General features: G+C 40.0%; 1 protein-coding gene across 3 annotated transcripts in view; it reads left to right on the plus strand.

Annotated features, from left to right (window-relative positions):
* The window catches only part of RANBP6 (RAN binding protein 6), a 404812-nt gene that overhangs the window by 368421 nt on the left and 9742 nt on the right, over nucleotides 1-26649 (plus strand). For 2 of the 3 annotated variants that reach the window (XM_055350598.2, XM_055350599.2), the window contains exon 5: nucleotides 20245-20392. The exons of the other annotated variant lie outside the window; for it this stretch is intronic. The gene's annotated coding sequence lies outside the window, so the exon portion shown is untranslated. The remainder of the gene's footprint in view (nucleotides 1-20244; nucleotides 20393-26649) is intronic. 3 annotated transcript variants of the gene reach the window in all.

Here is a 26649-nt window from a genome sequence, read left to right on the forward strand (position 1 = left end):
TGTGATGATGCTAATCGAAAAGGTCTTTTATTATTCTCAAAGAGTTAAGTAGGTGTTAACCCTATCCAGTGCTGGAACTAATTTAATGAGTGGTGGGGAGTATATGAGAAGGAGCATATTCACTGGTCCAGCCATTATGACATCTCTATCACATTTTCTTTATTTTTAATGATACATCATTTTTTCCATTAAAAAAAAAACAGGGGTAAAGATCGAGTAAATGCCACAAGCTTAGAATATTGCACTAAATTGTTATGTAAATCAAAGCAACATCTTTAAAACAAATCAGAGCTCTTAAGAAACTTTATAGGAAAACAAAAAAAACCCAATGAACATAAAGCCATATTTTTATACAAAGTATATATAGTATGTACATATTGTGTATCCTCTTTTTTCCATATAAACATTTCAACATGTCTTAAAGTATCGTGGGTGTTTTTTCCAAGATGGCGGGTTGGAGGCATCCTTAGCATGCCTCTCTCAGTTGGAAAGACAAAATTGTGTGTAGAGATTCACACTGTGAACTTTATTTCAAGAAGCAACACAGAAACTTAACAGGAAAACTGATGGAAACCAGACCCTTTGAAAGAAGCGGCAGGCTGCAGCCTACACCATGAGCCAGGTGTAAACCTGAAAATCCCCAGAGTGTGAGCGGGGAGAAGCTGCCTCTGGGATATACATTTCCACCGGAGAACCTGGCAATCCAGGCCACAAGGGAAGGTTTTAACCCTACCCAGTGCTAGAGCTAATGCAGTGAACGGTGGGGAGCATATGAGAAGGAGTAGCATTGGGACATGCTGTGTGTGCACTCCCAGTCTCCAGTGGGGAGAGAGGGAAGCCATTCTTGATCCTGCCTCACAGGGTACTTCACTTTAGAAGTCAGCCAGCTAATTCAGGCAGCAGTCACAAGACGAGAGAAGCTCCCAATGGAGATTAAGCAGGAGCTGCGTGCCCCTGCTTCTTGGGCAGACCAGGAGGAGTGTGGCCTGAAAGCCTCAATATCTGCCTCCATGGAGAAGGCTTATGGTCTGCGGCAGTTTTGAGTTCTGATCATAGGCCTTAAACCCAGTGAGCTGCTGCTAGTGGAACATTCCAGGTGCAAGACCTGCCTTGCCAAGTGCATGGAAACTAGGTGCGGCTTACTGCCACCTGCTGCTCCCCACTCCCCTTGTAGACTCTTCTGTTCAGCAGAAGCAGCTGTACTCCCTCATGGAACATTGCTCCAGCAGCCAGAAAACTTCTCCGATCCCCACTGGGGCCACTGCTTGCGTCTGCACACCGAGAACCAGAACATGGACTTGCCAGACCCAGCCCCTATTTGGCTTTGCCCCTCCACCAGAGCTAATCACCTAACACAAAGGACAGAAACTTTTGGGAGCCCTATGGCCCTGCTCATTGCCTGAGATACCAGAGTACTTCCCCTGGGTAACAGAAGGCAAGCACAAATGAAGGTCACATTTCAGGAAATACTTGAATGAAGGAAGAGAGGTAGCTTGGCACATGAGCACATTTTTTAGGAAGTGATGTGATGAAACGATCAAAGATGGAGGCCAGCTGATACAGCCACTACAGCATCTTCAGGCAGAAGAACACAGTGCTCAGGAAGGCGAAAACTTGTGCATGACCTCAGCTATCACAATTGCTTTCGTTACCCTACTAACCAGGAGGTCCTAAGTCTGTCCATGTGACCAGTTCATTACTACTACAGCTGGCATTTGAGAAAGCCAACACATCAAGGCTATTTATAACCAAAGAATCTCACAGAGTCTACATCACTCCCCAGCCACCTCTATCTGATCTGGTGCTGGTACCCACTGCTGGGAGACTTGAGGACAGGTCACATCATTGGATCCCTTGCAGACATTCCTTAGCACCGGCCTGGAGGATGGCAGCCCAACTGGACAGCTAGACACAGAGGAGCAGCAACATTCACAGTAGTCTGGCCTTCAGGGACTCCTACTCCTGGGGAAAGAGGGGTACACCATATCAAGGGAGTACCCCCATGGGACAAAAGAATCCAGGTGGCAAACCTTGAGTCACAGGACTTTCTTCTTGTGGGAAGTTTATTTCAGCAGAGGTACAGATGCAGTGCTGAGCCCAGTGGGGGAAAGTCTATGACTCTACCCCACAGGCAGCCCTGGTGCTCATGAAGGGTCTTGGAGAAGGGGATTTCTTCTTCCCCTCACCCACCACTGCAGACACAGCTGGGGCTTCTCCCATAGGAGCTCAGCATGGGTGCAAACAGTAGACAGCCTTTTGGGAACACTTTAGGGTGACTGCATCCCCACAGAAGGAGTACCCTCCAGGTTCAGACTTGCATGAGGAATAGAGATCACCATCCCTCTCTACATGGAATATCGACATTCCTGCAAATGAAAAGAGGTGCCTGTCTGATCTGAATAGCCAGAACACTGGGTCAGGAGTTTGATTGGCAAGTGGATAGCTTTCCAGCTGGACTGGCAGGGAAGCTGAGGTGGCTCCCACTTTTCCTCCTGATAAGACCTCAGTGTGTTTCACTGAGAACTCCCCCAGCCATTTCTGTCAAGGCTGGGACCTCTGCCCACCATTGGGTATTGCGTTTACCCAACTGCTTTAGCCACAGCCAATGTTTAACCATGGACACCTGCTCTACTGGCCTGAAGCCTGAACTGTTCAACCCAGTAAATGAAATACTGGGGGAAAAATAAATAAATAAAAAGTGCACACCACTGGGGAGTGAGATAAGCTTCAAGAGGCCTCTGCCATTCCCACAGGAGACAGTGAATCTGCTCACACACCATGCATATTGCTACTACACCCAGCATCTGAGAAAGCCATCATAAAAAGACTCTCTATAACTAAGAAACTCATAAAGAATGTTTAACCCTGAAAGCATTCAGAGCTGAATTTGGTTATTTAAAAAAAAAAAAAGCAAAAAAACTATAATCATTAAAGTCACATCCTCAAGGGAGAAAAAAAGAAATTAAAAAATAAACACAGTTGAATAAGAAATAAAAAATAATTAGAAGAAATAGTATACTCAAATGAGAAGGAACTAGAAAAATAAATCTGGCAATATGACAAAACAGGGTTCTGTAATATCCCCAGAAGATCACACTAGCTATCCAGTAATGGATCCAAACCAAGATGAAATCTAGGCTGGGCACGATGGCTCACGCCTGTAATCCTAACACTTTGGGAGGCCAAGGCGAGCAGATTACCTGAGGTCAGGATTTCAAGACCAGCCTGAACAACATGGGGAAACCCTGTCTGTACTAAAAATACAAAAATTAGCTGGGCGTGGTGGTGGACACCTGTAATCCCAGCTACCTGGAAGGCTGAGGCAGAAGAATTGCTTGGGAGGCAGAGGTTGCAGTGAGCCAAAATCGTGCTACTGCACTCCAGCCTAGGTGACAGAGTGAGACTCCATCTCAAGAAAAAAAAAAAAAAAAAAGAAAGAAATCTGAAATACCAGATAAAGATTTCAAAAGCTTGATTATTAAGTTACTCAAGAAGATACAAGAGAAAAGTGAAAACCAACTTAAAGAAATTTTTTAAACAATTCAGGATATGAATGAAAAATTTTCTGAACAGATATATATTTTAAAGAAAAACCAACCAGAACTTCTGGAAATGAAAGACACATTTAGGGGATTACAAAATGCAGAGGAAAGTTTTAACAATAGGCTAGACCAAGTAGAAGAAAGAATTTCAGAGCTCAAAGACAAGACTTTTGAATTAACCCAACAGACAAAAATAAAGAAAAAAAGAATTAAAAGAAATGAACAAAGTCTCCAAGAAATACGGGATTATGTACAACGGCCAAACCTAAGACTCCTTGGTATTCCTGAGGGAAAAGAAAAAGCCAAAAGTTTGGAAAACTTATCTGAGGGAATAGTTGAGGAAAACTTCCCTGGCCTTGCTAAAGATTTAGACTTCCAAATACAAGAAGCTCAAAGAATTCCTTGGAGATTCATTGCAAAAAGGACATCACCAATGCATACAGTCATCAGGCTGTCTAAAGTCAACATGAATGAAAAATTCTAAGAGCAGTGATACAAAAGCATCAGGTAACCTACAAAAGATAACCTTTCAGACTAACAGCAGACTTCTCAGCAGAAACCTTACTGGCCAGAAGGGATTGGGGTCCTATCTTTAGCCTTTTTAAACAGAACAGCTGTTAGTCAAGAATTTTCAATCCAGCAAAACTAAGTGTCATAAAAGAAAAAGAAGTTGTCTTTTTCAGACAAGCAAATGCTGAGGGAGTTTGTCACTACCAGACTAGCCCTACAAGAAATGCTAAGATGAGTTCTAAATCTTGAAACAAAAAGTTGATGTGCACCAGAATAGAACCTTTTCAAAGCATAAAAGTCACAGGGCCTATAAAATAATAACACAATGAACTATACCAGAAATACTAGAAACCAAAGTATCTAGGTAACAATCAACGTGATGACTGGAACAGTACCTCACATGTCATTATTAACATTGAATTCAAATGTTCTAAATGCTCCACTTAAAAGATACAGATTGGCAGAATGGATTTTAAAAAATCACAAACCAAATATCTGCTGTCTTCAAGAGACTCACCTAATGCATAGGATTCATATAGACTCAAGGTAAAGGGGTGAAAAAAGATATCCCTTGCAAATGGAAACCAAAAGCAAGCAGGAGTAGCTATTAGTGTATAATGACTGCAGAAGGTCATTATACAATAATAATATAATCAATCCAACAAAAATGTATTACAGTCCTAAATATATATGCACCTAACTCTTGAGCTCCCAGATTGATAAAACAATTACTATTAGACCTAAGAAAAGAGTGCAACAGCAATACAATAATAGTAGGGGACTTCAACACTCCACTGACGGCACTGGATAGATCATTGAGGCAGAAAATCAAAAATAAACACTGGAATTAAAGTTCAGTCTAAAACAAATGGGCCTAACAGATATTTATGGAACATTCTACACAGGAACTGCAGAATATACATTCTTTTCATCAGCACATGGAACATTCTCCAAGATAGGCCATATGATAGGCCACAAAACAATAAACTTTTAAAAATTGAAATTATATCAGGTATCTTCTCAGACCACAGTGAAATAAAACTAGAGATCAACTCCAAAAGGAACCCTCAAAACTATACAAATACATGGAAATTAAACAACCTTCTCCTGAATGATTTCTGGGTGAACAATTAAATCAAGATGGGAATTTTAAAATTCTTCAAATGAATGACAGTAGTGACATGAGTTATCAAAACCTCTGGGATAGAGCAGAAGCAGTGCTAAGAGGAAAGTTTATGGTGCCAAATGCCTACATCAAAAAGCCCGAGAGATCACGAATTGACAACCTCACATCACACCTCAAGGAGCTAGAGCAACAAGAAAAGAACAAACCCAAAGCTAGCAGAAGAAAATAAAAAATAAAGATCAAAGCAGAACTAAATGAAGTGGAAACAAAAAATACGAAAGATCAAGGAAACAAAAAGTTGTTATTTGAAAAGATAAACAAACTTGATAGATCACTAGTTAACCAAGAAGAGAGAAAACTCAAATAAGGTCAACTAGAAATGAAAATGGAGACATTACAACTGACACCACAGAAATCCAAATGATCATTCAAGAAGACTATGAACACCTCTATGCACACAAACTAGAAAATCTAGAGGAAATGGTTAAATTCCTGGAAGCATACAACTCTTCTATCTTGAATTAGGAAGAAATAAAAATCCCTAACAGAGCAATAACAAGCAGTAAGATTGAATCAGCAATAGAAAAAAAATGCCAACAACAACAAAAACTCCAGGGCCAGATGGATTCACAGCCAAATTCAACCAGACATTCAAAGAAGAATTCGGGCTGGGTATGGTGGCTCATGCCTGTAATCCCAGCACTTTGGGAGGCCGAGGTAGATGGATCACCTGAGGTCAGGGGTTCAAGACCAGCCTGGCCAACAAGGTGAAGCCCTGTCTCCACTAAAAATACAAAAATTAGCCAGGTACTCTGGTGCACCCCTGTAATCCCAGCTACTTGGAAGGCTGAGGCACTTGAGTGCCTGGGTTCAAGGCACTTGAACCCAGGAGGCGGAGGTTGCAGTGAGCTGAGATCATGCCATTGCACTCCAGCCTGGGTAACAGAGTGAAACTCTCTCTCAAAAAAGAAAAAAAAGAAGAAGGAGGAGGAGGAGAAGGAGGAGGAGAAGGAGGAGGAGGGGGAGGAGAAGAAGGAGGATGAGGAAGGGGAAGAAGAAGGAAAAAGAAGGAAGGAGAAAGAGGAAGGAGGAGGAAGGAGAAAGAGGAAGGAGGAGGAAGGAGAAAGAGGAATGAGGAGGAAGGAAAAGAGGAAGAAGGAAGGAGAAGAAGAAGAAAGAAGAAGGAGGAAGGAGAAGAAGGAGGAAGGAAAAGAAGGAGGAAGGAAAAGAAGAAGGAGGAAGGAGAAGATGAAGAAGGAAGAAGGAGGAGGAGGAGGAAGGAGGAGGAAGAGGAGGAGGAGGAGGAGAAGAAGAGGAAGAAGAATTGGTACCAACCCTACTGAAACTATTCCAAATGATTATGGAAGAAGGAATCCTCCCTAATTCATTCTATGATGCCAATATCACCTGATACCAAAGCCAGGTAAGGACATAATGAAAAAAGAAAACTAAAGACCAATATGCCTGATAAACAGATGCAAACATTGTCAACACAATAAAATACTAGCAAACCAAATACAACAGCACATCAAAAAGAAAATTCACCATGTTCTAGTGGGTTTCATACCAAGGATGCAGGGATGATTCAACATATGCAAGTCAATAAATGTGATTCACCACATAAACAGAATTTAAAACAAAAATGATATTATTATCTCAATGAATGCAGAAAAAGCATTTGATAAAACCCAGCATCCTTTATGATTAAAAACCCTCAACAAACTAGGCATAGAAGGAATATATCTCAAAACAGTAAAAGCCATTATGACAAACCCGCAGCCAACAACATATGAATGGGGAGAAGTTGAAAACATTCCCCCTAAGAATTAGAATGGGACAAGAATACCCACTTTCACCACTTCTATTCAACATGGTACTGCAAGTGGTAGTCAGACTAATCAGGCAAGAGAAAGAAACAAAGGGCACACCAACTGGAAAAGAGGAAGTCAAACTATCTGTTTGCCGATGACATGATTGTATACCTAGAGAACCCTAAAGACTCCTCCAGAAGACTCCTAGATTTGATAAATTAATTCAGTGAAGTCTCAGGTTACAAAAATCAGTGTACACAAATCAGTAGCACTGTTATACAGCAACAATGACCAAGTTGAGGATTAAATCAAGAACTCAATCCCTTTTACAATTAGCTGAAAATAATAAAATAAAATACTTAGGAGTGTACTTAACCTAGAAGGTGAAAGAGCTCTACAAGGAGAATGACAAAACACTACTGAAGGAAATCATAGATGACACAAACAAATTGAAATACATCCCATGCTCTGGATTGGAAGAATGAATACTGTGAAAATGACCATACGGCCCAAAGGAATCTACAGATTCAATACAATTCCTGTGAAAATACCCACATCAGGCTGGCCTAGGTGGCTCATGCCTATAATCCCAGTACTTTGGGAAGCCAAGGCGGGTGGATTACCTTGGGTCAGGAGTTCAGAATGAGCCTGGCCAACATGGTGAAACCCCGTCTCTACTAAAAAATACAAAAATTAGCCAGCGTGGTGGCAGGCCCCTGTAATCCCAGCTACTCAGGAGGCTGAGACAGAAGAATTCCTTGAACCCAGGAGGCAGAGGTCACAGTGAGCCAAGATCACGCCATTGCACTCCAGCCTGGGCGACAAGAGTGAAACTCCATCTCAAAAAATAGAAAAAAAAAAAAAAGTAGGAAAGAAAATACTCACATCATTTTTCATAAAATTAGAAAAAAATCCTAAAATTCATACGGAATAAAAAAAAAAGCTTGAGTAACCAAAGCAACCCTAAGCAAAAAGAACAAATCTGGAGGCATCACATTACCTAATTTCAAATTATAATTATACTACGAGGCTATGGTAACCAAAACAGCATGGTACTGGTATAAAAGTGGATACATGGACCAATTGAACAGAATAGAGAACCCAGAAATAAAGCCAAATACTTACAACCAACTGATCTTTGACAAAACGTACAAAAATAAGAATTGAGGAAAGCACACCCTATTCAATAAATGGTGCTGGGATAACTGGCAAGCCACATGTAGAAGAATGACACTGGACCCCTGTTTCTTACCATATACAAAAATCAACTAAAGATGAATTAAAGACTTTAAGACCTGAAACCAAAGAAATTCTAAAAGAAAATCTAGGAAAAATTCTTCTGGACATTGGCCTAAGAAAAGAATTTGTGACCAAGACCCCCAATGTGAATGCAACAAAGACAAAAACACGTAAATAGAACCAAATTAAACTTAAAAAGCTTCTGCACAGCAAAAGAAATAATCATCAGTGTAAGCAGACAACCCAGAATGGGATAAAATATTTGCAAACTATGCATCTGACAGAGGACTAATATCCAGAATCTACAAGGAACTCAAACAAATCAGCAAGAAAAAAACAAATAATCCCATCAAAAAAGTTGGCAAATGCCATGAATAGATACTTCTCAAAAGAAGATATACAGATGGCCAACAAAGATATGAAAAAATGCTCAACATCACTAATCATCAGGGAAATGCAAATAAAAACCATAATGAGATACCACCTTGCCAGAGCCAGAATGGCCATTATTGAAAAGTCAAAAAAAAAAATAGATGTTGGCGTGGATGTGGTGAAAAGTAAACACTCATCAGCAGTGGCTGGTGAAAATGTAAATTATTACAACCTCTATTGAAAACAGAATGGAGATTTCTCAAAGAACTAAAAGTAGATCTACCATTTAACCCAGCAATGCCACTACTGGGTATCTACCCAAAGGAAAATAAGTCAGTCATTATATCAAAAGACATTTGTATGCATGTGTTTATCACAGTTCAATTCACAATTGCAAAGATATGGGACCAACCTACGTGCCCATCAACTGATGAGTGAGTAAAGAAAATGTGGTATATATACACTTGTGGAATACTACTCAGCCATTAAAAAAATAAAATAATGTCTTTTGAAGCAACTTGGTTGGAGCTGGAGGCCATTATTCTAAGTGAGGTAACTCAGGAATGAAAAACCAAATACTGTATTCTCACTTATAAGTGGAAGCTAAGTTATGAGTACATAAAGGCATACAGAGTGGTATAACAAACATTGGAGACTCAGCTGGTCTGAATCACGAGAATGTGGAGGGGTGGGGGGTGTCAGTGGAAAGGCATAAGGCTGAGCTGAGACCAGTTGCTGGTGAAACTGGGCCAATCTGGGGAGGGGAACATCCTTGCCAGGGAGTTTCTGAGGGTCTGTTTTGTTTACCTTTCGTGCGGTGGATTCTTTTTAACTCCGTCTACCTGGCGTTTTGTTAGAAATGTCAGATAGGAAAATAAAAACCATTTGAGTAAAAAAAAAAAAAAACAAACATTGGAGACTCAGAAGAATGTAGGAGGTGGGGAATAAAAAAACTACATATTTGGCACAATGTAAACTATTGGGGTGACAGGTGCACTAAAATCTTGGACTTCACCACTGTACAATTCATCCATGTAACCAAAAACCACTTGTACTGGAAGAGTTATTGAAATAAAAAATATATATATTTTGAAAAAAGTATCATGGTTTATTCAACAATTATTCCACCCATCGTTATTTTCAATTTTCAGTACTCTAACATATATCTACTGTAGAGAAACATACATCTGATTTTTGTTTTCATTTATATCATCCACTTAGGATCTATTGCTCAAAACAAAATTGCTACATCAAACACTTGTAACTGCTGCTGTAGATTCTCAGCAAAGTCCTCAAAGACTACCAGCAATATACTTATTTTCCAACGATTCACCAGTGCTGTGTTGTTGGTTTGATTTATCTGGGATAATTATGTAGAAATGTGGTTGTATCTTTATTTTGCTTTGCTTTAATCGCTACCAAATTGGAAATTTTTCATGTTGTGACTTAGATTGTATATTTCTTTGTCAATAAATTATCTTCTCTGGTCATTTAGCATATAGGATGTAAATTTTTTTTACCTTTGACCCTTTGACTTTTTAAGTAATTTCATGGTTACTGTGTAGTCACATTCTATAAATTATCCTAAAAGAGTTTTATTGGTATTTATTGGTCTTGCATATTTGTATCATTTCTTTAAAGGGTACATTCTTATAAGATTTGCCATATGGTTTTATATTTTGTTGCTTTCTAACTGATATGTATTTTGCTATACCTAATTGAGTTTCTTATATTTATTTAAGCATACTTATAAGATTTCCAATATTCAACATGTCATTGAAGATGAAGAACTTATTTTTCCCCAACAAAGTTGAATAGATACACAATTTATTTGCTTTATGGACTTTTGAAAATATTTTGTCTTCATCTATTTAGGTTTTTTATTTTGTTTTTTAACTTTTATTTTAGGTTCAGGGGTACATGTGCAGGTTTGTTATATATGTAATCTTGTGTCACAGGGGTTTGATGAACAGATTATTTCATCATGCAGGTACTAGAGTTATTTTTCTGCTCTTCTTCCTCCTCCCAACCTCTACCCTTCTGGTAGGCCCTCATGTGTGTCATTCCCCTCCTTTTGTCCATGTGTTCTCATCATTTCGTTCCAACTTATAAGTGAGAACCTGTGGTATTTGGTTTTCTGTTCCTGCATTAGTTTGCTAAGGGTCATGGCCTCTAGCTCTATCCATGTTCTGCAAAGGAGATGATCTCATTCCTTTTCATAGTGTATATGTAACACATTTTCTTTACCCATTCTTCCACTGATGGGCATTTAGATTGATTCTATGTCTCTGCCATTGTGAATAGTGCTGCAATGAACATATGTGTGCATGTGTCTTTATGATAGAATGATTTTATATTCCTTTGGATATATACGCAGTAATGGGATTGCTGAGTCAAATGGTAATTCTATTTTTAGTTCTTTGAGCAATCAACACACTACTTTCAACAATGATTAAACTAATTTACACTCCCACCAACAGTGTGTTAGCATTCCCTTTTCTCTGAAACCTTGCCAGCATCTGTTATTTTTTGACTTTTAAATAGCCATTCTGACTGATGTAAGATGGTATCTCATTGTGGTTTGATTTGCATTTCCCTAATGATCAGTAAAATTGAGCTTTTTTTCATACATGTATTGGCTGCATGTATGTCTTCTTTTGAAAATTGTCTGTTCATATCCTTTGCCCACTTTTTAATGGGGTTGTTTTTCTTGTAAGTTTGTTTTTCCTTACAGATTCTGGATATTAGAACTTTGTCAGATGCATAGTTTGCAAGTATTTTCTCCCATTCTGCAGGTTGTCTACTCCGTTGGTAGTTTCTTTTGTTGTGCAAAAGCTCTTTAGTTTAATTAGGTCCCATTTGTCAATTTTTGCTTTTGTTGTGATTGCTTTTGGCATCTTCATCATGAAATCTTTGCCCGTTCCTGTGTCCACAATGGTATTGCCTAGGTTGTCTCCCAGGGTTTTTATAGTTTGGGGTTTTATATTTAAGTCTTTGATTCATCTTGAGTTGATTTTTGTATATGGTATAAGGAAGGGGTCCAGTTTCAATCTTGTGCGTATGGCTAGCCAGTTATCTCAGCACAATTTATTGAATACGGAGTCCTTTCCTAATTGCCTGTTTTTGTCAGCATTGTCGAAGATCAGATGGTTTTAGGTGTGCAACCTTATTTCTGGGCGTATTTGGGGGTTTGATTGTGGTATAAGGAGGCTTCAGTGGACTGTTTTCATTACTGGAAGGCTTTAGGGGTCCAAGGCTCAGCTCAGGACTCCTGACTGCATGCTCTAACTCTAGGGGACTGGTATCAGACCCTAGCTTTGTTCTCTGGCTCCTCAAGGTTAGGAACCTGTTGCACTGGAGGGACCAAAACGCTCCCAGACTGCTGGTCACAACACTGTGATGGATGGTGCCAGCCAAAGCACTTTGTAGAGCAGTGGCAGTCAGATCAGTCCTCTTTGCACGTGTCAGCAGCAGTGTCAGCAGCAGCACAACAGGGTACATCCTGGTCAGCTGCAGCAGGATGCTAGTGGGTGCTGGGGTACTGGCCTTCATGTGAGTGTTTACAGCAGCAGTGGTAGCAGTACGACTAAGGGGGGTGGGGCTCCTGCCAGTGACTGTGCATGTGTTCTCATTGGTGGTGGTGTTAGCACAGGGGCAGGGCACTGGCGGGTACAGGACTGTGTGCATGCTCTGTGCATGTTAACGCTAGTGGGCCCTGTGCTGCCAATACTCTCATGACAATGGCTGTGCAGTGGGGAGAGGGGGAAGCGGGGTGCACTCGCTCTGGCAGCACTGGCATGGTAGGAGGCATGTGCATGTGTGTGCTGGTGGAGAAGGGAAGGCTAGGACCTCTAGTACACACATACACTGGCGAAGTGATGGGGGGAGAGGGAATGGTTGTGGGCAAGTACCTGCAGGCAAGGCAGATGGCGGAGGCTGCAGTGAGGGGAGGGCCCAAGTGGGCTGCTGTGTGTTTATGGGCAGCTTTGCTGGAGCACTCTGCTAGTCAGGCCTGGTCTGCCAGTGCAGAAGCTACAATCCAGACCTCAAGAGGTACCTGGGGTCTGCCCTGCAAGCAGGCACAGCCAGGCTGGAGCCCCAGGAGAGGCCAGCAGAGCAAGAGCTGCCCAGGTCCAACTGACCTCGTCTCATGGGTAAGACCACCATTCAGAGTTCAGGTCTAACAGTTCACCTAGGGCTAAAGTGTCCTATGGGAGCAAGTTGAGCTTAGGGGGATGGGTGTCCCTGGCGTCTCCAGACACTCCCTCACCAAATCCTCTGAGCTCCTCTCCAGCTGGAGTTCTGGCCCTACCACTTCCTTAAGCAGCTTTCCCTGCCAATTCAAGTATCCCTAATGGTAGAGGGGTCTCCTCTTGCTGGGATTCCAGAGGTCCATAGCAAGAGAGAGTTGCTTCTTGCCTGTTGAACTCACAGGCAAGAAGTAGTGGTAGCCTCACACAGGGTTCCCAACTTCTACTCCATTCAGCCCAGCCTCTGTGTCTTCCCTCCAACCCCTCTCAATGCCTTCTGTCTGAAGATCTGGTTCCTTGGTGGGAGATGTTCTTCCTGGCTGTGTCTAGTCAGCTATCTTGCTGCAGGAATCCAGAGCTTATTTTGATGTACATGGTGTGAGATGTACCATCCCTTCATATTATTAAACGAATTGACCCATAAATATTTCTTAAATGTTAATTGTTTTTTGTCAGAAGTCAATCAGTTTTTTGTTTTTTGTGGGTTTTTTTGAGACAGAGTCTCACTGTATTGCCCAGGCTGGAATGCAGTGGCATGATCTTGGCTCACTGCAACCTCTGCCTCCCAGGTTCAAGTGATTCTCCTGCCTCAGCCTCCCAAGTAGCTGTGATTACAGGCGCACACCTGTAATCACACTACACCTGGCTAATATTTGAATTTTTAGTTGAGACAGGGGTTTCACCATGTTGGCCAGGCTGGTCTCGAACTCCTGACCTCAGGTGATCCACCCACCTTGGCCTCCCAAAGTGCTGGAATTACAGACATGAGCCGCTGCGCCCAGGCCAGGCCAATCGGTGCTTTTAAAACATCCTCAGATGAAATTCACTCATATACGAACATGTGAATAAAATGTATCCAAAGTAACTTGCAAGGAAGATTGGTAAAAAGTGACTGGATAGTCTGAGTCGTCCTGTGACTCACTTGCTACTTTGTCTCTGATTTACTTTTGTTCTCCCCAATGTTTGACTTGGCCTTTATCATTGAACTTCACGTTTTAAAAATATTTTAATATTACTACTTTAATTATTTTTTACTAGTAACCACAAAACACTAGATATCTCCAATTGCCAAAATATATATCTCTAATTGCCACTTGTGACACATCTCCCAGATTACATAGGACACCTGTCACCTGATGGAATCCAGCTGACAGCAAGAGAGATATCTCAGACTTCCACCTCATCCAAATCCTTCATGCCAGGACTAGCAATTGTTTTGCTTTTGACTTGTCACATACTAAATTCTTACGATAGTTGGGATTTACTTTTGAAATCTATTTTATTACATTCTCCATGGATTTGATTTAATAACTACTGATTTGGATTGTTTCCATTTTGTAAAACAGTGTCTGATATTGGTACTCTAGCATAAAAATTAAACATAATTTAGCCGAGTGTGGTGGTGCATGCCTGCAGTCTCAGCTACTCAGGAGGCTGAAGTGGGAGGATCATTTGAGCCCAGAGTTGGAAGCTACAGTGAGCTCTGATTGTGCCATTGCACTCCAGCCTGGGCAATAGAGTAAGACTGTCTTTAAAAATAAATAAATAAAATAAACACATTAATATTTTTGGTATCTGACCTTTTATTTTTAAAGTAATTTCTTTATCAATGTGTCATCAACTTCCATAAAATCCTAAAAAGCCTTTAATAAAAGGCTCTTTTTATTAAAGAATAGTGCTTTAACTGGTACATTAATATGAAAATTGTTATTTCTATTGCATTTAGCCTTTAACATTAGAAGCAAATTATGACTCTTTTACTCATTTATTTTCTTCCTAAAATTTCAAAATAACCTTTTCTTTCCCCCAAATTCAGTTATCCAAGTATTTGTTTCATTGTACTTCATAAAATTATTTTACTTTGGGAGGCCAAGGCAGGTGGATCAGGAGGACAAGAGATCGAGACCACCCTGGCCAACATAATGAAACCCCACCTCTACCAAAAATACAAAAATTAGCTGGGCATGGTGGTGCTTACCTGTAGTTCCAGCTACTTGGGAGGCTGAGGCAAGAGAATAGCTTGAACCTGGGATGCAGAGGTTGCAGTGAGCCGAGATCACGCCACTGCACTCCAGCCTGGCGACAGAGTGGAACAACAACAAAAAAAATTATTGTATTCCCTAATCTTGGGTCAATAGAAAATAGGAAATGCTATCGATTTTTGAGTATTTACCTTATCCTCTCTCTCTCTGTCTATCTATCTGTATATTTTTTTCTTTTTTTTGAGACGGAGTCTCGCTCTGTTGCCCAGGCTGGAGTGCAGTGGCGCGATCTTGGCTCACTGCAAGCTCCACCTCCTGGGTTCACGCCATTCTCCCGCCTCAGCCTTCCAAGTAGCTGGGACTACAGGTGCCCACCACCCACGCCTGGCTAATTTTTTTTTTTTTTTTGTATTTTTAGTAGAGACAGGGTTTCACCGTGTTAGCCAGGATGGTCTCCATCTCCTGACCTCATGATCTGCCCACTTCGGCCTCCCAAAGTGCTAGGATTACATGCGTAAGCCACCATGCCCGGCCCTTATCCTCTATATTTTTATCTAACTGTTATCTCTAGTGCTTTTAGCTAAACATACATGTCACATTAAAAAGTGACAACAAGGCCAGGTGCGGTGGCTCACGCCTGTAATCCCAGCACTTTGGGAGGCCGAGATGGGCAGATCACGAGGTCAGGAGTTAGATACCAGCCTGGCCAACATGTTGCAACTCTGTCTCTAATAAAAATACAAAAATTAGCAGGGCATGGCGACCGGGCACCTGTAATCCCAGCTATTCGGGAGGCTGAGGCAGGAGAATCCTTGAACCTGGGAGGCGGAGGCTGCAGTGAGCCAAGATCATGCCATTGCACTTCAGCCTGGGCAACAAAAGTAAAACTCCATCTCAAAAAAAAAAAAAAAATTAAAAAAAAGTGACAGTGATTTTTATTTTCCTATGATTAGACTGTCTCCTTCTCTGTTCTATCTAAAGAACTTTTGACAGCACTTCTAGCACAGTCTTTCCTCGAATGGTAACAGGAGTGTGTCTCATTTTGTTACTGTTTTAAAAGACAATGACTATTAATCAGAGTTATGGAAATAACCACCAGAAAATGTAAAAACAGAAAACTTTAAAAGCAGCTGATTTTGAGGAGCAGGACTCAGGGTTGGAAGATATGGAACCAGGAACCTCTGCTTTTTATTACATTCTGTGCTGTACTATTTGATTTTTAACATGCTCACTGTTACTTTAATTTTCAAAATGTAAAAGTATTATAAAAGAATGGCCGGGCATGGTGGCTCATGCCTGTAATCCCAGCACTTTGGGAGGCCAAGGAGGGTGGATTGCTTGAGCCCAAGACTTCAAGACCAGCCTAGGCAACCCCATCTCTTAAAAAAAAAAAAAAAAAGAATGACTATACTACAGTGGTTCTAAGAATCACCTGAGAACCTGAGATGCTGGTTAAAAATTCAGATTCAAAAATTTGTTCAGTAGCTCAGGGTGGAAGCTAGAGATTTGCATTTTCAACAAATGTTCTAGGTGATCCTGTTTCAGGTGGTCAGGGGATCAGACTTCGAACAGCAGTGCTGCAGTGTTTTTCTATTATTTATGATGGTTTGGTTTTAAATAAAGGACTTTTAAAAATTCATTTTTAAAGAAATTATTTTAAATGAATTTTACAATTCATTCTAAGACTCTTCATTTATAAAACACCCTTTATATTTCATTTTCATTGACTTTTAATTTGATTAAATGCTTTTTGGTATCTATTGCTATGTTCACATGATTCTTACTATTTTTCCTGCTAATGTAATAAATTACATTATTGCCTTTCTTTATATTTTACTGACCTTAGATTATAAATTATAAACCTTGATTAGAAAATATATTAGCACAAATTAGCATACTGGGATAATATTTCTATATTCTAAAATCATTTTTTGTTAAACTACTATCTTTCTAACCCTTGGCTCTATTAATTTCTAGTTTTTCTCTTTTGAAACTTAACTAAATCTGTAAGTTCCTGTCAGGATCCTAGCAAGAAACAGAAAGTATATTTAGAAAGCGTTACTGAAGAAAGTGTACTGAAGGGATTATTTACAGAGATATAGGCAAGGTTATGAGAACACAATAAGGGACAGAATCTGGCAACAATAACATACTTTTACCACCTATAGGCCTAAAGGAGATATGGGAGAGAATGAGCCTAGAAAGAGTGTGTAGCCTGAAAGAGGGTCCTCTTATAAGAAAGGTAACTATAGACTGCAGCCAGAACCAGAACTGCAGCAAGGTGGGAGAGAATGGGGTGGAGAGATAGGAATAAATACCCTAGCCCCCATTCCAGTCCCTTGCTGATGCCTCTCTGGCTAATCCAACCAGAAGCCAGACAGCAAGGAAGCCTGACTGCCATTGGTTTATGCCAGGATGGAGAACAACTAGCACATAATGATACTCATGGTCTCTCACACTTACGCACGTCTTGTGAGTGAAGACATGCTGAACTATCTTTTTGAGGATGTTTGAATAGTGAATAGCCTTGGAAGATGGAAATAATGTCTCCCTCTGGAGCAAAGGGTAGGCATGGTTACTGTCTAGAATGAAAAGACAATGTCCTCCTTTGGAGCAAAAGCAGCCAAGCTTTTGGAAAAGTCAGGCTTTTTTATTATAAAAGACTCCAGTACTCTGAGCTCTGCATTTCTCTCCTGTACACAACCCACAGTGCATGCAGCTGTCATTCTCTTTGCATCATTCTGTATGAATTGGGGGTTGGGAACTGGAGGGGAAAAAATGCTGGTACTCTGACTACTGTTCTTGCTGTGAGTAATAAATTATTATTTTTTTATCTCTGACGCAGGAGTCTTGTATCTTTTACCAGCGCTGGTAAAAGATACGAGACTCCTGCGTCAGAGATGAAAAACATAACTGGAAGGCCAGCTTGTTCACTTTGAAGTAGGGTAAAATCTGACCGTTCACAGTTCCTGATGAATCAACAAAAAAGAAAATCAAACAAAACATAACAAAACAACCGTATTTGTCACCACTGGAGGTGGCTATTACACTAACTCCTTACTCTGCAAATTGTAATTAAAGAGTAAGAATTAAGCACTCCTTCACAGTGGCCAATTAGCCTTAGAAAATGAAGGAGAGCTCCTCTTTACAGAATAACAGCAGCTTATAAATACAGGAAAAAATACGGAATTAGAAAAACAATCACCTTTGTCCCCACTCCTGATGAAATAACTGATTCAGACAAGGACAATCTGAAGTTTGTCAAAGTATCAACACCCTAAAATAAGCTATTGATCTCAAGGAGAAAAACAAAATAGAAAGATCAAGCAGTCACCACTTAAAGCTTAGCAACAATAATCAAAGGACAACCAAATATTATGTTCATCATGATGTAATGCATATGAATTACAAAGCATCACTTATAAAGTATTCTTGTTAAAAATGTTTAACTTGAATTTGGTTTAACCTTTATAGTTAAAATCTTTTTACAACAAATATTTTTCTGACACTTAAAAGTTGATGAAAGTTAGGGAAAAGTTAGGGTCCCCCTTTGCCTAGGACTCTCCCAGGACTAAAAGTCCTCCATCAAGAAACCCTGGTCCTGGCTACCCTTTATTTGCAAAGTAATTCGTTTGGCCAACATGGTGGCCAAGTTTAACCGATTACACTTCTAACCAATTACACTTGTCACAGTTCTAATGTATCAGATTTTCACAAGCTCTTGAAAAGTATACATATAATAATACATTAGACATATCACGATACAATGGCTGCAAACAGGTCAGTACACTAATGGCAGTTTTATACTAACAGGACTTCTAATTCAATGGCTAAACAATTTCTTTTTCTTTTCTTTTTTTTTTTGGGAGATGGAGTCTCACTCTGTTGCCCAGGCTGGAGTGCAGTGGTGCGATCTTGGCTCACTGCAAGCTCTGTCTCCTGGGTTCATGCCATTCTCCTGCCTCAGCCTCCTGAGTAGCTGGGACTACAGGCGCCTGCCACCATGCCCAGCTAATTTTTTGTATTTTTAGTAGAGACAGGGTTCCACTGTTTTAGCCAGGATTTTTTTTTTTTTTTTTTTTTTTTTTGAGACGGAGTCTTGCTCTGTCGCCAGGCTGGAGTGCAGTGGCGCAATCTTGGCTCACTGCAACCTCCACCTCTTGGGTTCGAGCAATTCTCCTGCCTTAGCCTCCCAAGTAGCTGGGATTTCAGGTGCATGCCACCACACCCAACTAATTTTTGTATTTTTAGTAGAGATGGGTTTTCACGATGTTGGCCAGGCTGGTCTAGAACTCCTGACCTCAGGAGATCCGCCCACCTTGGCCTCCCAAAGTGCTGGGATTACAAGCGAGAGCCACCACACCTGGCATTATTTCTCATGCCAGCTGAAGATGCAAATAAAAATGTTTTGGCATCTTAAGATCTTTCTACCAAGTACACTACCCAAATGGGCAGGTCCTTTATATAATTTTTATTTTTTCTGTTACACAAGAAACTGTCCAAAACAGTAGGTCTAATCAATCAGATACATTTTCACTTTTGTAACCCTACTAGTAATATTATAAAGATATTTTTCTGAGTGCTTTATTTTTACAATACAGTTTAATATGTCTGTAGTGTGAGATTTTTTTTCTGAGTGTCTTTTTTCCTTAAATTTATAGCTAATAAAATGTCTAATAAATGTCAATCTGATTTCTGCTTTGGTTCTTTCCTCATTCTCCACCATCCCTCCCCCAAGCATTGCTTCTACTGGGCATTCTGTAGCCTTGGGAGGAGCCAAACATTCCTTTTTTTTTTTTTTTTTTTTGAGATGGTGTCTCGCTCTGTCGTGCAGTGGCGCAGTCTCGGCTCACTGCAGTCTCCACCTCCCGGGTTCAAGAGATTCTCCATCCTCAGCCTCCTGAGTAGCTGGGACTACAGGCGTGTGCCACCACACCCAGCTAATTTTTGTATTTTTAGTAGAGATGGGGTTTCACCATGTTGGTCAGGCTGGTCTTGAACTCCTGACCTCAGGTGATCCGCCTGCCTTGGCCTCCCAAAGTGCTGGGATTACAGGCATGAGCCACCACGCCCAGCTCAAACATTCTTATTTTAGGAGAACAAAATGAGCATCAAATGTCTGGATGGCAGATATCCTCCATCACTCTTATAACTTTCCTCTGAGTCAGTTATTAAATCTGTATTTAAAATTTTTTCCAATGCCTGTTTCTACCCTTTAAAAAATTTGTTGTAAGAATTAAATCAATTAATACCTGCAAGTACTATGTAAGTATTCTCAACCAGCTGGAGAATAATCCAATTGAGTATTCATGTAGAGTTTTGCATTTTTATTCAACTTTGCATATTCCGAATTGCCACACAATTCTTAAAGGTGATAATGGTGTTTTACTACTGTGTTTCTCATACATCTAGAGGTAAGAGGTAACCACAGGTTCAACATGGCTGTTCTTCCTGGCATGAGCTAAGGAGTTCCGGACTAGATTGTAAACTTTATGAAGATAGACATTCTGTTTTATTCAGCATTGCATCCCCAATGCTCCAGCTCAGTGCCTGACATATGGTAGGTACTCAATGAATATTTGCTGAATAAATCAATGAAGTGAAAGGCTTAGAGAGATAGCAGTTTTATATTTAAAAACTTGAAAATATCAGCAATTATAACATCATATTTACGTAACTATTTTAAGTTAAAACACAAGCTGCTTAAGGTTGTAGTCCCAGATGTCAGGAATATCTTTGTCCTCGGCTATTTTTTGCAGAAGATCTGGGTGGGGTGAAGAAGTTGAGATATTATTCTAAATCAATAAGTTCACAATGAAAAGAATTAAGGAATTTGTTTTTAGTTTTATCTAGCTTAATATTTAATCTTTCAAGATGCAGTGAGTATAGATTGCAAAAAGTTCCTAATTATATACAAATTTTACAAATTGTGTGGACTTTAGGTAGCTTAAAAGGATGTTCAATTTATTGTAGCCTAGAAAGTACTTTCTCAAAGTTACAGTGTTCAATGATTTTTAGAATTTTATTTAATAATTATTCTTCACAATAAAGCTAGAAAAAAGATCTAAGTTAACGTATTGAGTTATGGATATTTCCTATTTACGCTAAAGCCAGAATTAGAAACTTTAAAAGAAATGTGATCATAACAAAAGGAGACATTATTAGAATGAATGAATAAATGAACAAACAATGAATATTTTTGCTAGACATTTTCCCAAATTTATATTTTCAATGGGGGAGTGGAGAGGTGCATATTTTGTGTCTTATATCTATCTCTTTTATTCTACAACAATTCTCCTTCCCTTTTTGGATGAGAAACTAAATCATTTTCAAAGAAGTGAAATGATGGAAACTATACATGGGTTCAAGATTTACTGTAAAGGAATAGAAATCAAGACAGTATGGTATTAAAGGACAGACATAGATTAATAGATTACTGGAACAGAATAGAAGGTTCAGAATTGGTAGTTCAACTGATAGTCAACAAAGATGCCAAAGTAATTCAATGGAGGAAAAGTGGAAGAAGTGTAAATGCATACGCAAAAAGAAACGAACCTCAATCCATACCTCATACCATATACAAAAACCAGCTTGATATAGATCATAGATATAAATGTAAAACCTAAAACTTCCATTTTGTTTGTTTGTTTGTTTGTTTTTTAAGACGGAAGACGGAGTCTCACTCTGTTGCCCAGGCTGGAGCACAGTGGCGTGATTTCAGCTCACTGCAACCTCTGCCTCCCGGGTTCAAGCAATTCTCCTGCTTCAGCCTCCCAAGTAGCTGGGATTACAGGCATGTGCCACCACGCCTGGTTAATTTTTTTGTATTTTTAGTAGAGACAGGGTTTTACCATGTTGGCCAGGCTGGTTTCAAACTCCTGACCTCAAGCGATCCGCCTGCCTCGGCCTCCCAAAGTGCTAGGATTACAGGTGTGAGCCACCACGCCCAGCAAAACTTCAAAATTTATAGAAGAAAGCATTGGAGAAAATATATGCGACCTGCAATTGAGTAACAATTTCTTAAATAGGCCATAAAAAGCACAAACCCTAAAATTTTTTAATTAATAACCTGAACTTCCTGAAAATTAAAATTTATTGATTTTCAAAAGACACAGTTATGGAAAAAAGGACAAAAATATTTGAAAACATATATCTGATAAAAACTTGTGTTCAGAATATATAAAGAACCCTTAAAATGCAATACTAAGAGGACAAAATGCTAGATTTTTTTAAATACACAAAAGATTTGAATAAACACTCCACCAAAGATATACAAATGGCAAATAAGCATATGAAAAGATGTGCAACACCATCATTCCTTAGGGAAAGGCAAACTAAAATCAGAATCAGATACTGCAAAATACTCACTGGAGTGACTAAAATTTAAAAGGCAATACCAAATATTGTCAAGAATGTGGAGCAACTGGCACTCCCATAACTGCTGTTAGGAATGAAAAATGGTGCAACCACTTTGGGAAGCATTTGGCAGTTTCTTATAAAACTACCTTTAACATATGACAAAGGCATTCCACTCGTAGGTATTTATCAAGAGAAATGAAAACATATTTTCACACAAAAACTTGTACTCACACGTTCATAGGAGCTTTATTCATATCTTAAAAGTGGGAACAACTCAAACGTCTATTGATTGATGAATACATAAACAAATTGTAGTATATTCATATGATGAAATAACACTATATTCATATGACATATGAATATAAAGGAACAAACATGCACTAACCTGGAAGAATTTCAGTGCATTGCACTAAATGAAAGCAGCCAGATACAAAAAGCCACATGCTGAATAATTCTATTTATATGAAATTCTAGAAAAAACAAAGCTATAGCAACAGAAATCAGATCAGTGGTTGCCTGGGGCCAGGGGCAGGAAAGGGACCCAAAGGAACTTTCAAGGTCATGAAAATGGTCTATATATGATTATGGTAATGATAACTTCACCATCAAAATCCATCTTATCAATTATACACTTGCAATTGGTGAATTTTATTGCATATAAATTATACCTCAACAAACCTGAATAAAATAAAAATTCTTTTTAGGTGGTTCTGTGTACTGCCTATGCATCGTTAAATGACATATAAGTCAAGGTCCAATCAGAAAAACAGAAACCACATTATGTACTTCTGGAGAAGATTTAATTTAGGGGATTGGTTATACAGGTGTAAGAAGCTCAACGATCAAAGAGCACTAATACAAAATGTAACTGAAAGATGACAACTTGCAGTACCTGTTGCCACCACTAAAGCTGAGGGAACAAAGTGGAACTGGCACTTTTGAACTCCGTGGAGAGGCTTGCCAGAGCTGTGGGTAAAACCATTGAGGAAGGCTTGACCCCAGGCTACTGCTGGTATCTCTGCAGACATGGGATATGACTGGGTTTTGCTGTTTTTGTTTCTAAGAGTCCTGCAAGAAGCAAGAAACTGCTGCCACCAGGAGGAAGGGCCACTATTGGAGCAATCCAGTCAAGAACAGGAAAAACAGGAAGGATTAATACCTTTTCTGTCCCCTTTTTATCCTTCAATCACTAGTGGCTTCTGTTGATAGAACCTAACAGTGACCCAGCTATGAAAGGAGAAATTTTGTTTCCAGGGCCTAACCTTAGCATCAGAGAATAAATTATAGAAAGTATGGAAGTGGAGCTAAAAGACAACAGGTAAATGGCATCTCTGGTTTAATCCTACCTTTAATCGTATAAAGATTAATCAGTGATTTTAGGTGACTTTAGCCTAATCCGTCCATTATTAAATTCTCAGTGTTTAATCTAATGGTTTTAACATCCATTGGTTACTGTTACCTAGATAATTTATTATTTTATTAGTGGCCACAACACATAAATTTCCTGATTTTAATATCCTTTATGCATTTATTAGCTGGAATTCTATAAAGAAGAACATTCCCTCATCAACTATTTGGTTATTTTGAAATACAGTTTGTACAGGAAAGGCAGGAAAGATCTTGATTATTTCTCTTTATCATTTCAGAGTTGGGTTGGGTACAGTGGCTCATACCTGTAATCCTAGCACCTTGGGAGGTTGAGGTGGGAGAATGGCTTGAGCCAAGGAGTTCAAGACAGCGTGTTCAACATAGTGAGACCTCATCTCTACTAAAAATTAAAAAAATTTAAAAATAAATTAGCTGGGTATAGTGGTATGTGCCTGTAGTTCCAGCTACTGGAGAAGCTGAGGCAGTAGGATCCCTTGAGCCCAGGAAGTCAAGGCTGCAGTGAACCATGCCACTGCACTCCAGCCTGGGTGACAGAGTGAGACCCCATCTCTAAAAAATAAAAATAAAAAATAAAAAAATCAGAGTCAATGACCTAGCAATCTCCAGAGATGATCAATGAGTTAGCAACCTTTTTTCATATTAGATACTCATCACTTTTATTTATATATTTGATGTTTTTTAATCCATTGCAGGCATTATTCTTTTTTATATTCAGATTGTCCCATCTTTGGTCAGTGGGAGCTTTCATGGTGTTTTTTGTTTTCTGGTTTTGTTTTTTGGTTCTGAATTATTCTTTTAAAAAATGTCAACTATGTCCAACTTAATACTATCCCTCTCATTTGACTCTAAATCTCTCAGATCCTGGAAGATATTTGCAAGTTACAATGAACTTTGTCTACCTGGTAAGCTGCTAATAAACACCTGAATTGTCTGGTATTGAGCCACTTTGTGGGAACATTCTTGAGATGGCCTCTCACCAGTGCAAACAAAGCCAATTTTAATTACAAACTTTAATATAGTTGTTCAACTCTAACCAAATCTGCAAGTCCAGTCTTGAATCTTGAGTATTATGTGTGTTCCTTAGGAGGGGAAAAATGACAATGCAAAAAGAATTATGTAGTCTAAAAAGGAAGCAACTTAAGATTTTGAATCAGTTTATGTTTTTCTAAAGTACAAGATCATAAGTAATTTTCCTAAAGTGCATGCAGTTTAGCTCCTACTGCTGAGATGATAACCATCACTATAGCACTTGAGAGCAACTAGAGAACAAAATATGGACCCTGGGACTCACTGAAGTCTCTTTTTCCTCCAGAAGAGTTAGTAGTCTTTTGATTTGCATTAACATTGTTCTTTCTTTATATATAGGTACATAAATAGGTAAATAGCAGCACCTCCAACCAGATACCCAGGCCAGAACTTAGGGAGATTTCCTAGGCTTCTCCTGGTCCATTGAGTGCTATCAATTCTACTCCTTAAAACCTTTCCAATCCATGCCCTCTTTTCTTTCCCTGCACCACTAGTATGGTTTAGACTTCCAGCTTAACTGAAGTAGGTTATCGGCCTCATAAATGCCTCCAGTCTTCACACTTGAGTTTTTATTTTTACACTCCTATGAAAGTTATATTTGTGTGCTGGAGATGTGGCTAGGGTTTGTCTCACAGTGGAGGCAAGGAATTGCAAGTCAGAAATACGTTGCTACTTGGCTGCCTCTACTCTATTATTGTACACCTTGATGGCGAGGTTAAGTCCTGTTGTGGGGTTTGAGGGCCAGAATTTAATTTTCAGAGCTTTATTTAATGTCGGGAGCAGATTGGGTAATAAAATAAAATGCATACTGAGAATAAGACAGCCTTCTGACCTTTCAGGGTCTAGGGCTGTACAGTGTCTCAGGGTTGCTGCCAAACAGGCCATAAACTGGGCTGGATTTTTATATTTGATGAAAATATATGCTCTTTTTCATCAAATATAAATGTGGGAGAGGTCGGATAAAGAAAAAGGAGCATTAACCTTGAAAGCAGGTTAAAAGGAGCCTTTAGCTCCAGCCACCTTTTTAAGAGGAAATTGCTGGGCAGGTGGGGGAGGGCTAGTTGCAGAACGAAACTGTAAGCCGGACCAGGTGTGAGGAGGGCAGGTGATAAAAGGATTATAGGGTGCAGGAGCGGAGGCTGAGGAAGAATTGGGACCTGGCTTGGCCTGGCTAGGAGCAGCCTGGGGAGGAGGAGAGAGGTCAGATGGGTCCGTAGAAAAGGAAGATTGGAAAGACTCAGCAACGCTTGGGGTTGGGACTGAGGGAACAGGTGGGAGGGAAAGAAGGAAGATTTGGGATTAGTTGCATTGGGAAGAGAGACTAGGGAGGGACCGATGTGTAAAAGAATGCCTGGACGTTAGGCACCTCAGATCGTTTGCCCATTTTACGACAAGAATTATCTAGATCTTGTAGGATGGAAAAATCGAAAGTGCCGTTTTCTGGCTATTTGGAACCACTGTCGAGCTTATATCGGGGTCAAGCAGTGTTGCAGAAGAAAATAAGATGCTAGATTTTAGGTCAGGTGAGAGTTGAAGAGGTTTTAAGTTCTTGAGAGCACAGGCTAAGGGAGAAGAAGGAGGAATGGAGGGTGGAAGGTTGCCTATAGTGAAGGAGGCAAGTCCAGAGAAAAGAGAGGGTAGAGACACAGAGAGAAGGGGTTGGGGGGTGCTTACCCCCAAGGAAAGTGGAGAGAAAAGAGAGGGTAGAGACACGGAGAGAAGGGGAGAAGGGGTAGGGGGTGCTTGCCCCCCAGGAAAGTGGAGAAGGGGTGGGGACATGGAGAGAAGGAGTGGGGGATGCTTGCCCCCCAGGAAAGTGGAAAAGGGGTAGGGACACGGAGGGAAGGGGCTGGGGGGTGCTTGCCCCCCAGAAAAGCAGTGCTTGCCGCTAAAGGTGAAGGACCAAGGCAGGCATCCCTGCGTGGTCAGACACCTCTGGAACGTGGGTGAATAATCAAGCAGGTGTCCCCACGTGATTAAACACCAAGGGAAGACTGTCTTCCCAAGTCCATGACCAGCGTGGGAGTTTTGGGCTCATGGATA

The sequence above is a fragment of the Gorilla gorilla genome, chromosome 13, assembly GCF_029281585.2.
Source record: "Gorilla gorilla gorilla isolate KB3781 chromosome 13, NHGRI_mGorGor1-v2.1_pri, whole genome shotgun sequence".
Lineage (NCBI taxonomy): Eukaryota > Metazoa > Chordata > Mammalia > Primates > Hominidae > Gorilla > Gorilla gorilla.